This window comes from Leopardus geoffroyi, chromosome A1 (genome assembly GCF_018350155.1).
Source record: "Leopardus geoffroyi isolate Oge1 chromosome A1, O.geoffroyi_Oge1_pat1.0, whole genome shotgun sequence".
Lineage (NCBI taxonomy): Eukaryota > Metazoa > Chordata > Mammalia > Carnivora > Felidae > Leopardus > Leopardus geoffroyi.
Window position 1 is genome coordinate 188,399,383 of NC_059326.1, and position 12,715 is coordinate 188,412,097.

Consider the following 12,715-nt stretch of genomic DNA (forward strand, 5'->3'; position numbering starts at 1 on the left):
GGGTAATTGACTAGATGCTGACATTTTTGGTTTTTTGTTTTTTTCTTTTAAACAAATATGCCTTTGGTTCCTGATTCTGTTTGAGCATGCACTCTATAACGGTTTAAAACTAGATGTTTCAACCCAATTTAATAGTCTTTTATCCCTTCAGCAAGACCATTGCTAAGTGCTGTCAGCACATGGTTTGGACTTAGCAAATGTTAGGCATGTGTAGAATCAATAATAAATAAAAATATAGCAGAACACAGTAAAAGATGTCAGGGCTGATGTACAATTAATGGCCAAGTAAAGACAGGGCTGCAAGCGGTCAGGAGAAAGCAATCTGTGTGTTCAGAGACAAACAGGCCGGGGAGACTTGGGGAAGTGCCCAGGAGACTTTGAGGACGGCTTCTAGACAGGCGAACCAGCTTCCCCAGGGCTCATGAGTTGTGTTTCTTTGGCTATATGCTGCAGGCTTGAGGGCAGAGTCCAATGGAAGAAGAGGAGTCGGGTGCTGGGGTGATGGTTGGTGTGTCATGAACCCAGGAGTCCTGAAATAAAAAGTACAAGAGGAACCACGGAGGAGGCACCCAGGTATTTATGGGGCGAATTAATGGAAATTATAATAATATGATCATGGTTAAGACATTTATCGAGAGCTTGCTCTGTGCTGGGCAGCATGCTAGGTGCTGTACAGGCGGTCCCTATTTAATCCCAGCCATCTTCCTGAAAGGGACCTTTTATTTTTCCCACTCGATGAATGGGGAGCCGGAGTTCAGAAAGGTTGAGTAGCTCAAGCATGCTTGCATAGTGAGGGTGTGGCTGAGTGAGGGTCTAAAGCCAGGCTGAGTGTTTCAGCCTCCTATCATTCTTCCTCCTCCTTTCATGTCTGGATTACTATTAAATTTCTCTCTCTCTCCCTCTCTCTCTTTTTTTTTTTCCTCTGAGAATGTTCCAGACCCACACTCAGTAAACTCTTTGAAAATAGAAGCAGAGTTTCAGAGCTCTTGGAATTCTCCTCTAGGCCTCACCCGGTGCCTTCTGTGTAGTAAATAATAAATCTGATTGGTGTATTGATAGAAACATTTGTCAATGGATCAATGTCGAGAAAATCAGGCCCTGTAGTAGAGAGGAGAAAACTTTCTGGAAAGGGCTGTTTAGCGCTTTATCTGGTGAAGCCAGTGTAGTGTCAATGGGCCCTCTGTAACCATCTCTCCTGATACAGACCGCTAGTGTGGTGCTGCTTCCACAGCCTGGAACTCTCTTTTCTTGCCTTCTTTCTTCTCCTGTTTTGTTCCCTCCTGTCCTATAGGTCTCAGAATAGATGCCTCTTTCTCCAGGAAGCCTTCCCCATTTGCCCCTAAATTTGGGTTAGAGGTTCCTTCCCACAGAGGCCCACACTCCTGTCATCACAGCACTTTTCCAGTGTATTGTAATTGTTCACCCTTCAGCCTTCCCCAAGGAAATCATAAGCTTGTTGAGAACAAGGTTGTCCTCAGCACCCAGCAATATATATGTACATATATTTGTTTTATGTGTGTGTGTGTGTGTGTGTTATATTTATCTTATATATACATGTTGAATACAATATACATTTGTTGAATATATCATTGTTGAACAGGTGCGATATGAGCTCTCCTACCTCACCCCACAACAATGTCAACACTCCCCAAGTTTTCAATGAGCAGTGAGGAGCAGTGAACACAAATCCGCCTCCCTCTCTTTTTCACCTAAGCCAAGACTGGTATTTTCTCAAGATGTAGCAAAGGAGAAAGTGTAGTAAAAGAGAAGTTGGAAGGAGCAAGGGAGGTTACTTACCTCATCTGTGGGTTAGCCCCAGCTAGCCAGGCTTTGTGACTTTGGGAAGTTCTGTGTTGTCTCAAAATTTATGTGAGGAAGTAATGAGCCACTCTTCCTCCCTCCTGGGATTACTGTAAACATTCATTAAGTTGGAAAACAGTTAGGGCAGTACCTGGCACATAGTATCTGCTCAGTAAGTGTTGGATGCTGTTATTATTATTTTATTAGCATCATCTGGTATTGGACCGTGATATTTTCCTCTGCTCACATAGAGTAGTTTTGCCAGAACACTTTAATAACGTTGGTATATTATTATGCACTTAATATATACATATTGCAAGTAATATATACAATTAATTTAATGTAAGGAGATGCGGAGGTCTTGGAAGCAAAGTCAGACTGATGGGCAAACCTCAGCCTGGTCTGACCGACCAGGAGTGTGGCATGAAGCAGCCAGGCTTTGCTAAGACCAAAGGATCCCTCAAAAGCCTCAGATCTCTGGCTCAGCAACAGTCTCACTGCTTAGCATCTTTCTAATTCAGTCCACACGGTCGAAAATTTAAGCAAGTTGACAAAACCCATAAAACGTAAATACTGATGAAATGTTCTCAAATTTTACTCAGCCATAAAGCTGTTTATGATAGAGGATAGTGAGTTTGACTCTAGTTTGTTAAGCTGTGAGCTGGAGCATGAAAAATGCAGGCTGTACATTCAAGATGAAAGTTTGGCGTCGTGATCAAATAAACTGACAACAAAGCAAATCTGACATATTTAATGATAAGTCTTCTTATTGTGCTGCATAGTAACTAGACAAAATGAGAAGTTCACATAATGGCTGTAATTCTTTGTTCATATTATCTTCATATTGTCAAAGCAAACTTTTATGGATTTTCTCTATTTTGTTAGTTTTCTGCATTTGGAAAAAAGCCTCTGTGTTGACTAATTTCTCTGGTACAACTTAAGAAATGGACTCCTCATTGCACAAAGGCATAGACACAAGCATGCATAGAAGTTGGAAGACAGAGAACCGGGATTGGAGTTCCTGTGGGCTGAGTTCCTGTACCTATTGGTGCTCCTTCTCTGTCCCAGGGCTTTAGCTCCTGGGACTACCTGTTTCCTGGCCTGCGACATCCGAGCCTCCCCTGCACTGCTCTTTGTCCCCTGAGGTAAGAGGTTCTGGGTGAGAAGATCCATCCACTCTCTTTCCAGGGAAGGACCTTTAACTTCATTTGGTGATACTGGCTGCTGTAACAAGTAGATCCACAGCTGTATAAGGGCTCAAACATAATAGAAACTTATTTCTACCCATCTAACAACCCAAGGCATGTGTCCCTGGTTGGCGTGACACTTTCCTCTGTCCAGTGATTTGAAGACCCAGGGCTCTTTCTATCTTGTGTCTCCACTGTTCCCTAGAGCCTTATCTTCATTGTCCACATTCGGCTGGTAAAAGGAGAGAATGCAGATGAGATCTCTCTACTTCTTAAAAACCTTGACCTTGAAGTTTGTACCCATCAGAACTTGGCCACACAGGCACACACCCAACTTCAAAGGGAGCCCGGAATGAGGACAAGCTCTGTGCTCAGATAGAAGAAACAGGTTTTGATGTACAGCTTGAAACTTCTGCCCTTTCTGAAATCAGAGTGGAAATGAGGAAGTAGAGGCAGCAAACCAGACCTAGAACAGGGGATGGGGGAGGAGCAAAACTGGGTGAAGGGAAACAAAACAAAATAAAACAAGGAGCTATAAATTTCATTACTCAGACAATTGGGAAAATATGAATTTAATCTGCATGATGGTATTCTGTTAATGCTAAATTTCCAAAGTGTGATAATTATGTTGTGGTTATAGAGGAGAATGACCTTATTCTTAGATGCCAGTCGCTGAAATACTCGGCAGCGAAGTGTCACGATGGCTTCAACTTACTCTCAAATCCTCCCCCAAGTACACATATACTCACACATACACATATAGACAGAGAGAGAAAGCAAATGTGCGAAATGTTAACAGTCAGTGAATCTGAGTGAAGTCTGCACAAGGAACAAAGGTATGACATAGGATGATGTGTGCTAAAAACAGGAAGGAGGCTTGGGTTGCAACAGCATAAAGTTCCCAACAGTGAGGCCAAGAGATGAGCCCGGAGAATGGTCAAGATCATGACAGGGCTTGTATGGCATGAGGCTTAACTTTATCCTGCAGCCAATGGGGAATCATTTAAGGGCAAGCCCAGATAAGATCTGGTGTATCTTTCAGGTAGAATGTATTCAGGAGACATTTAAGGGGAACAATTCTACAAAGGGACACAATTTTATTCACTCAATGACTATTTGCACTTTCACGTACCACTTACAGGACATGCAGTGCTGGGGTAGCCACTGGGATAAGTAGGAGAGTAAATTCAGACTTTGTTCCTGCCCACACGGAGATTAGGCTCTAGTAGGAGATATATATCAAGCAATAATTACAAAACCAGGCACAAAAGTATAAGACAAGTGCAAGAGTTAGGAAGGAGACATTCATGGTGCCCCAAAATCCCATGGTGGCTGCATTTGGTTCAGTCAGGGAAAGTAGCATCCCAGAGAAAGTGGTGTTTGGGTTCAGAGTCCCAGGATGAATAAGTGTTATTTAGGGATGGCCATATCAGACAAAGGCAAAGGTTGGATTAAGCCTCTCTGGTTGGAAGAAGCATGGCATGCAGCATGGCTCAGAGGCCGTGAGTGAAGAGAGGTATCCATGATGAGATCAGAGAGACCATAGGAACAAGCCCTTGTACAACCTTGTAAGTAATGTTGATAAACTCTGGCCTTGATGCCATGAGCAGTGGGATGCCACGGAGAGCTTGTAAGTATGTGGGCACTGGGGGAGCAAGGAATGACATAATCCCTCCAGCTGCACAGAGGAGAATGGGCTACGCTCTAGGCTTCAGGAGACCAACTGGGACACTCATCATCCCAAGGGAGTGATAAGAGATGAATAAAGGGGACGGAGTCAAGAAACTCTTAGATTGCTGGGAATGCAAGCTTGTGCAGCCACTCTGGAAAGCAGTATGGAGGTTCCTCAAAAAACTAGAAATAGAACTACCCTATGACCCAGCAATTGCACTACTAGGTATTTATCCAAGGGATACAGGGGTGCTGTTTTGAAGGCACACATGCACCCCTATGCTCATAGCAGCACTATCAACAATAGCCAAAGTATGGAAAGAGCCCAAATGTCCGTCGATGGATGAATGGACAAAAAAGATGTGGTATTTATACACAATGGAGTATTACTTGGCAATCAAAAAGAATGAGATCTTGCCATTTGCAAGTATGTGGATGGAACTGGAGGGTATGATGCTAAGTGAAATTAGTCTGTCAGAGAAAGACAAATATCATATGACTTCACTCGTATAAGGACTTTAGGAGACAAAACAGATGAACATAAGGGAAGGGAAACAAAAATAATATAAAAATAGGGAGGGGAGCAAAGCATAAGAGACTCATAAACATGGAGAACAACAGAGGGTTGCTAGAGGGGGTGTGGGAGGGGGTGGACTAAATGGGTAAGGGGCACTAAGGAATCTACTCCTGAAATCATTGTTGCACTATATGCTAATTTGGATGTAAATTAAAGAAATAAAATTTTAAAAATTTGAATAAATTGAAAGATATTAATAATTCATCATACTTTGCATTTTTGTCACAAAATAATAAACCCATTTCTGTATAATTTATTATACAAAAAATGGTTTTTCTCTTTAAAAAAAAAAAAGAAACTCTTAGATTGCAAAGTGGGCAGAATCTGGTGTTTGCTGTTCTAGTTGAAGCACCCAGGTTGAAGTTGACAAGAAAAGGCCAGGCAATCGTGTCATCAGAGGAAGCAGCTTATGAGAGCCACAGTGAATTCAGATTAGGAAAGTTTGAGTTGGGGGTGCCAGGCGGGGCTGTGTCATAAGGGATTCAATAAATGAGTCCAAAATTTAGGGAGGAGGATACACTTGAAGTTGTGACTTGTAGCACTCGACATTTAGATTTCAGTTGCTGCAATGTCAGTACTTATAGGACACCATCGTTTAGGGGCAGGCAAAATGGAGCCAGTTTCAGAGACAGGGAAGCAAGATCAAAAACAAGCAAAAACAGCCAGGAGGTTGTGGTGTAATGAGAAGCCCAAGGGGCGGGAAGACTCAGAAATTGTCAAATGCCCAAAGGCTCGCCTGAAGGTAGGAGCTCAGTAATGTCCATGGACTGTGGTAGTTAAGAATATCATTGGGGACCTTGGTGACAACAGTTCCAGCAGAGCAATGGGACTAAAGTCAGAAACCAGTAATGAGAATATAGGAAGAGGAGACAGTGGGTACAAATCACTCTTGGGGAGACATTAGATGCCAGGGGGGCAGAAAGAGATTCAAAAGTGACCATGGAGGGTCTTAATTAGAGGCACTTCATTCCATTATTCGTCCTTCATACTTATCTTGAGTGTATTTTCTGTGTCAGTCACTAGATAGACACAAAGAAACCAAGGCAGTACCCTGCCTTCAAGAAGCATATATTGTGCAGTGATTTCTTTACTCTTTTTTTTTTTTTTTGAGTATAGTTGACACACAATGTAACCTTAATTTCAAGTGTACTACATAGTGATTCACTGTGATCTCTGTACCTTCGGCTATGCTCACAAGTGTAGCTACCATCTGCCACCATGCAACGCTATTACAATACCATTCATTATATTTCCTATGCTGTATCTTTTATTCCCAGGACTTATTCATTCCATAACTGGAAACCTGTACCTCCCACTCCCCTTCACCCATTTTTGCCCTTCAGTTTGTTCTCTGTATTTATAGGTCTGACTCTGCTTTTTATCTGTCTGTTTATTAATTTGTTTTGTTTTTCAGATTCCATATGTGAATGAAATCATATGGTATTTGTCTTTCTCAGTCTGACTTATTTTGCCTCGCATGATATCCTCTAGGTCCATCCCTGTTGTCACAAGTGGCAAGATTTTATCTTTTTTTTGGCTTAGTAATATTCCATTTTATACATACCTCCTCTTCTTTATCCATTCATCTATCAATGGACACTTAGGTTGCTTCCATATCTTGGCTATTGTAATAATGCTGCAATAAATATAGGGGTGTATATATCTTTTCAAATTGGTGTATTCATTTTCTTTCACTAAATATCCCAGTAGTGGAAGCATTGGATCATATTAAAAATAGAACTATTTTTAATTTTTTGAGGAACCTCCATACTGTTTTCAATAGTGGCTGCACCGATTCACATTCCCACCAACTGTGCATGAGAGTTCCTTTTTTTTCCACATTCTTGCCAACATCTGTTATCTCTCGTCTTTTTTATTTTAGCCATTCTGACAGGTGTAAGGTGATATCTCAGTGTGGTTTTCATTTGCATTTTCCTGATGATTACTGATGTTAAGCATCTTTTCATGTGTCAGGTGACTATTTGTATGTCTTCTTTGGGAAAATGTCTATTCAGGTCCTCTGTACATTTTAAAATCAGATTGTTTTCTAAGCCTTCAGTTGTATAAGTTCTTTGTATGTTTTGAATATTAACCCCTTATCAGACATAGCATTTGCAAATATCTTCTCCCATTCAGTATGTTGCCTTTTTGTTGTGTTGATGGTTTCCTTTGCTCTGCAAAAGCTTTTTTTTTTTTTTAATGTAGTCTTAACTTTGTCATAGATTAATTGGCCACATAAGTGTGGCTCTATTTCTGGGCTCTCTATTCTGTTTCCATTGATCTATCTGTCTATTTTTGTGCCAGTACCATACTGTTTTGATTACAATAGCTTTGTAGTATATCTTGAAATCTGGAATTGTAATACTTCCAGCTTTCTTCTTCTTGTTCTTCTTTTTTTTTTTTTTAATTTTAGATAGAAAGTATGTGTGAGCAGGGGAGAGGGGCAGAGAGGGAGAGAGAGAGAGAGAGAGAGAGAGAGAGAGAATCCCAAGTCAGGCTCCATGCTCAGCATGGACCCAGATGTGGGGCTCAATCCCACAACTCTGGGATCATGACCTGATCCAAAATTAACAGTCAGACTTTCAACTGACTGAGCCACCCAGGCACCCGGAATATTCTTTGCAAAAAAAAAAAAAAAAAAAAAGCATTCCGTTGCTAAGGGGAAAAGTTTATAAAGTAGTGATCTAGAGGATACAGCATCTAGACCAGATGTGGGCAAGCTCTTTGTAAAGGACAAGACAGCAAATATTTCTGATGTAGTGGAGCATATGATCTGCTATAATCACTTTGTGTAGCATGCATACAGTTGCAGATAGTAGGAATGGGTATGGCTCTATTGCAATAAAACTATAAAAATAGGGGGTGGATGGCAGTTTGTTGATTCCTCCTCTACATGCTGATGGGATGCAGCAGGACTTTTTCAGCCTATTATTCCTGGGAGAATATCTGTAAAAGCTAGGATATCATAAAAGAGTAGTTATGTTCTGGTGCTCTCAGTTTTGCTTACTACCAAGCATTCCCTCACCCGTAGCTGCCTGACTCTGATGCTTTACCAACTGGAGGGTCCATCACCTCTCATCCCCTCTTGGAGGTTGTTAAAATTAGTCTTTTCCTCAAGTTCACCTTACATATTTATCCTTTCTTAATCTACTGTCCATTTTATGTTCTTTTCAATTTAAAAGAAAGAAGTTAAAAAAAACCATCCCTCAAGCCAAGCAAAAACAATCCTTAGAAATGTTGCCTGAAGACTCACTGCCCTCATCAAAACACAGTATTCATGGAAGGAGTTTTCATTAATGGTACTTTGGGGCAACATCAGCCTTGAGAATTTTGACATGATGAGCCCCATGTCACAACTAGAAATCAATAAACAGAAAACCAGGGCTCCATGAGCCAGGCCCTGCCCAGGAGGGAGACTGCCAACCCCTTGGGGGAGGAATTGGAGGCTTTGGGAAATCCGAGGCCGCTGTCTCAGCTCAGAGCCCTGCTGGCTACTCTCTGGAGCTGGGTGATAAAATGACAAAACTCCAAGGAAAGGAGGCCTTCCATATGCAAAGCGGAAACACCTTGTTGCACTGTTTTAAAATAGAGAAAGGGAGTGGGCCAGGGAGAGGATAAGAGCCCAGGAATCAGAGTTTTGGAATCAGGCTGACTGACAGGCATGGAGAGCTGGCTTGGCTTCCTCAGCTATGCAGGCTGAGGGGTGGGGATCCTTGTCCCCAGTATTGTCCTGGCCCATTAGCACCTGACCTGGTGCTAATGACTCATATTCCTCTGCTAGAATTGCTCTAGGAATGTCTTGACAGAATGCTTTGAAAAAATGATAAAATATAAAAAAAAAAAAAATCTGTTTAAAAACAAAAGCTGAGTCTTGGGGGTGCCAGAACCTGTACCACACACCTTCAAGGGAACTGGATTTGGAAACTATTTGCTTGAGAACCAACAGGAAGGGAACAAGTTTTGATAGAGGGAGATGATTTCAGGGCAAAACGGCAAAGGCTGCAGTCATGTATAGCTGGACCCGCCAGGGAGCAGGTAATAAGAGTAGACGGGATAGAGGAGAAGGGCAGGAGATGAAGGAAAAGACTGGGGCACCAAGATGCTTTTTTTTTCCTGGGCCACAGGAAGCAGGAAAGAGGACCTGTGTGTGCAACTCTTAGGCCCCCAGCATCCATTATCCCCTTGCCCAGTGACTCTCCCACTTTTTATAGAAGAATGGTCTCTGGCAATGTTAAAATTCCCACCCACACTCACAGAGCCTCTGATGCAGGATGGAGCCCCAGAATCTTCCCTTTATAGCATGCAGCTGGCTGTTCTAAAAACCACTTCCTTCCGGGTCATGATAACTGCATTTGGAATCAGCTCTTACAATGAACCAGGCTTCCCTTGGTTCATTGAGCAGAGGTGCTTGGGTCTGGGGATGCTGAGTGTGAGTAGGCCATCATTAGACTCAAGAGGGAAAGTACTGCCTCTCTATGAAAATATTGTGACTTCTAACATGTCATTTTTTTACCCAGTTATTTCTAATTTGATCCTCATGACCCAATGAGGTAAGCAAGGCATGAATTATAGGCCCCATTCTATAGATGAGGCACTGAGCCCCCCAGTGACATTTGCCCAAGGTCCCATGGCTAATAAATGACAGGACAAGGACTGGAAACCAGACCTTCTGATCCCTTATCTGTTATCTTTTCTCTCCATGCCAGTGCTTCTCACACCCCCACCCAGAACCCTCATGATTGGTAGATTGGGGCCACAGAGTTAGCAGTTAGCTGACGTGGGTCACAGTTGGCCCCATGACTTTTAAACTTATTAATATCACATTTTAGTGTAGCAGTAGCAGCTTGGAGTCACCTAGGTTTCTCATCCCAAATATAGAATCCCTGGCCCCAGTCTAAACTTTTCCAATCAGAGGGGCTGCTTGGGTGGCTCAGTCGCTTGAGCGTCCGGCTTTGGCTCAGGTCATGATCTCATAATCCGTGAGTTCGAGCCCCGAGTCGGGCTCTGTGCTGACAGCTCAGAGCCTGGAGCCCGCTTTGGATTCTGTGTCTCCCTCTCTCTCTGACCCTCCCCTGTTCATGCTCTCTCTCTCTCTCTCTCTCTCTCTCTCTCTTTCTCTGTCAATAATAAACCAACATTAAAAAAAAAATTAAACTTTCTCAATTAGAACCTCTGAGTGAGGTTCTGACCTGGGAATCTGCAATTTTATAAAAGCTCCCCAGGTGATTTGATGCTGAAATGTTTGTGAACCAGTGCCATAAATGAAGCAAAACAAGTTCAAACTTCAACTCTCACCTGTTCTTAGAGTCATTGAGCAGGAAGTGGATTCTGGGCATTTAGATTCTGCCCCAACTTATTTATTTATTTATTTATTTTTTTTTTTTTTTTTTAACGTTTTATTTATTTTTGAGACAGAGAGAGATAGAGCATGAATGGGGAAGGGTCAGAGAGAGAGGGAGACACAGAATCTGAAACAGGCTCCAGGCTCTGAGCCGTCAGCACAGAGCCCGACGCAGGGTTGCGAACTCACGGAGTGTGAGATCATGACCTGAGCCGAAGTTGGACGTTCAAGCGACCGAGCCACCCAGGCGCCCCAGATTCTGCCCCAAATTCCGTTCCCATCCGCAGTTATGCATTTTCCCACAGTATTGTTCATTTAGCAGCATCTCTTAAGGGAAGAGAGAGGCAGTACAATCTGAGTTCGTTTTTCAACTGGGAAGAGCCTCTGATGGTTTTTGTATAAGATCCAAATTCTTTCTCCTCCTCCCCACCCCAGATCACGGGCAGTCAGTCAGAAACCCTAGAGGGTAAGGGTATGGTTTTGAAGGCTGATTAAAACAAACAAACAAACAAACAAACAAATCTTGACTTTCACAAACTGCAATAGCGCTTCAAGCACCCACCTGGCGTGATTGCTCATTCTGTGAGGGTTCTGCATGGAGAAGATCAACCCGCTCTCAAAATAGAATCTAGAGATACAAAGGAATCTGCAATAGCCTCACGTATTTGTACACAATGCAGTGTAGCTTCTGGTATTTTTATTACCAATCAGAAGAGGCTTGTCACCAACAGCCATCTGCTTGAGTCACTGCTGGGCTGCAGTGGCCGTGGCTTTAGAGAAAGGAACGCTGAAATCAAAGTCCTGGCTCAGGGAACAGGCACAGACCAGGGAGCCGACCATGCCCCACGAGTGACATCCTTCAATGTCCTGAAGGACCCAACCATATCCTACGTCAGGAAAACTCGCCTACTTGCTTGGATCCTTAAAGAGAACAAGCGGCTATGACATCAGGTAGAAGCTATTTGTTCTCATGGAAATGTTCAATATTTCAAAGTGGTCTCCGTAGTCCCATTAAAATTACAGACTTTTTTCTCCTCCTGCTGCTTTTCCACACTCTAATACAGGCTGCTGAAGGAAAAAAAACATGAGGGAGCTAGCATGGGATTTTTCTCCAGAGAGTCAAAGAAATTCTGACTCTGATTATCCAAGGAATCATCTTATTTTTTTTCCTATTCTTTGTTTTTTTTTTTCAAAATCAGTGTACAAAATCCTTTCATGCAGATAGAGTTTTTTGCATCTGAAATGATTGTTTGCCAATCAACTGAATAGAATGTTTCAAACTCTTTATTTCTCATCTAATCCTGACACCAGAGGTTTAGGGAGCAGAGACAAAAAGGCTTGCCAAACCAAGGGCTCACCTTGTACACTCTGTACCGGTGAAGATCTACAGCCTAAAATAAAGGCTGTAAGAAAACAAGATTTTTGAAAAAATTGTAATTCAACCAGCACCAAGGAGAAAGGTGTTTGGAGTTGGGGGTCACCAAAGAAAATATATGAGGAAAAAAGTATTTTGAGACCTGGAAACAATGATGAGTTAACCATTCCCCCACCCTCCAAAAAAGGGGGTGGAGTTTTTATAATGAAGAAAAAGAAGAGGGGTGCACTTGGGTGGCTCAGTGGTTGATTTATGACTTCAGCTCAGGTCATGATCTCAAGGTTCGTGAGTTCAAGCCCCACGTTGGGCTCTCTGCTGTCAGCGCAGACCCTGCTTCGGATCCTCTGTCCCCCTCTGTCTGCCCTTCCCCAGCTTGCACTCTGTCTCTCAAAAATAAATACACATTTAACCCCCTCCCCCAAAAAAATAAAGAAAGAAAAAGAAGAAATGGCTGGTTGTCGACAAGAACGCAGTCAAGCTTTTACAAATGCACAGTCTGCCATGGAGAACAGCGATGATCTCAGAGGGTCCTTAATCCATCGTGTAAGTGTTAACTTGGCATCTATGCCGGGTAAATCAAGGACCAAATAGGTGAGGGAATGTAAAAGCTATTTCTCTAGAAAACTATCCCAGATTTATGGGAGGAGGTCAAAGAACAAGCAGAGGGTAGGCTCACTTTGGGAATGGCTAGCATTGCATTTGAAAACACACCATTGACAGAATTTGTTCTCAGGCCAAACTTGATGGCTGAGCCAACACCAGCA

General features: G+C 42.6%; 1 long non-coding RNA gene across 2 annotated transcripts; it reads right to left on the minus strand.

The window, feature by feature from the left end:
* Nucleotides 1–114: 114 nt before the first annotated feature.
* On the minus strand, nucleotides 115–11,461 carry LOC123611375. Of its 2 annotated transcripts, none has more exons than XR_006718632.1 (2): nucleotides 11,139–11,461; nucleotides 115–530 (listed from the first exon to the last, which is right to left on the minus strand). It is a non-coding gene; the product is annotated as an uncharacterized LOC123611375 (long non-coding RNA). The 2 variants fall into 2 exon arrangements; XR_006718635.1 differs by lacking the exon at nucleotides 115–530 and adding an exon at nucleotides 2,536–3,453.
* Nucleotides 11,462–12,715: the final 1,254 nt, after the last annotated feature.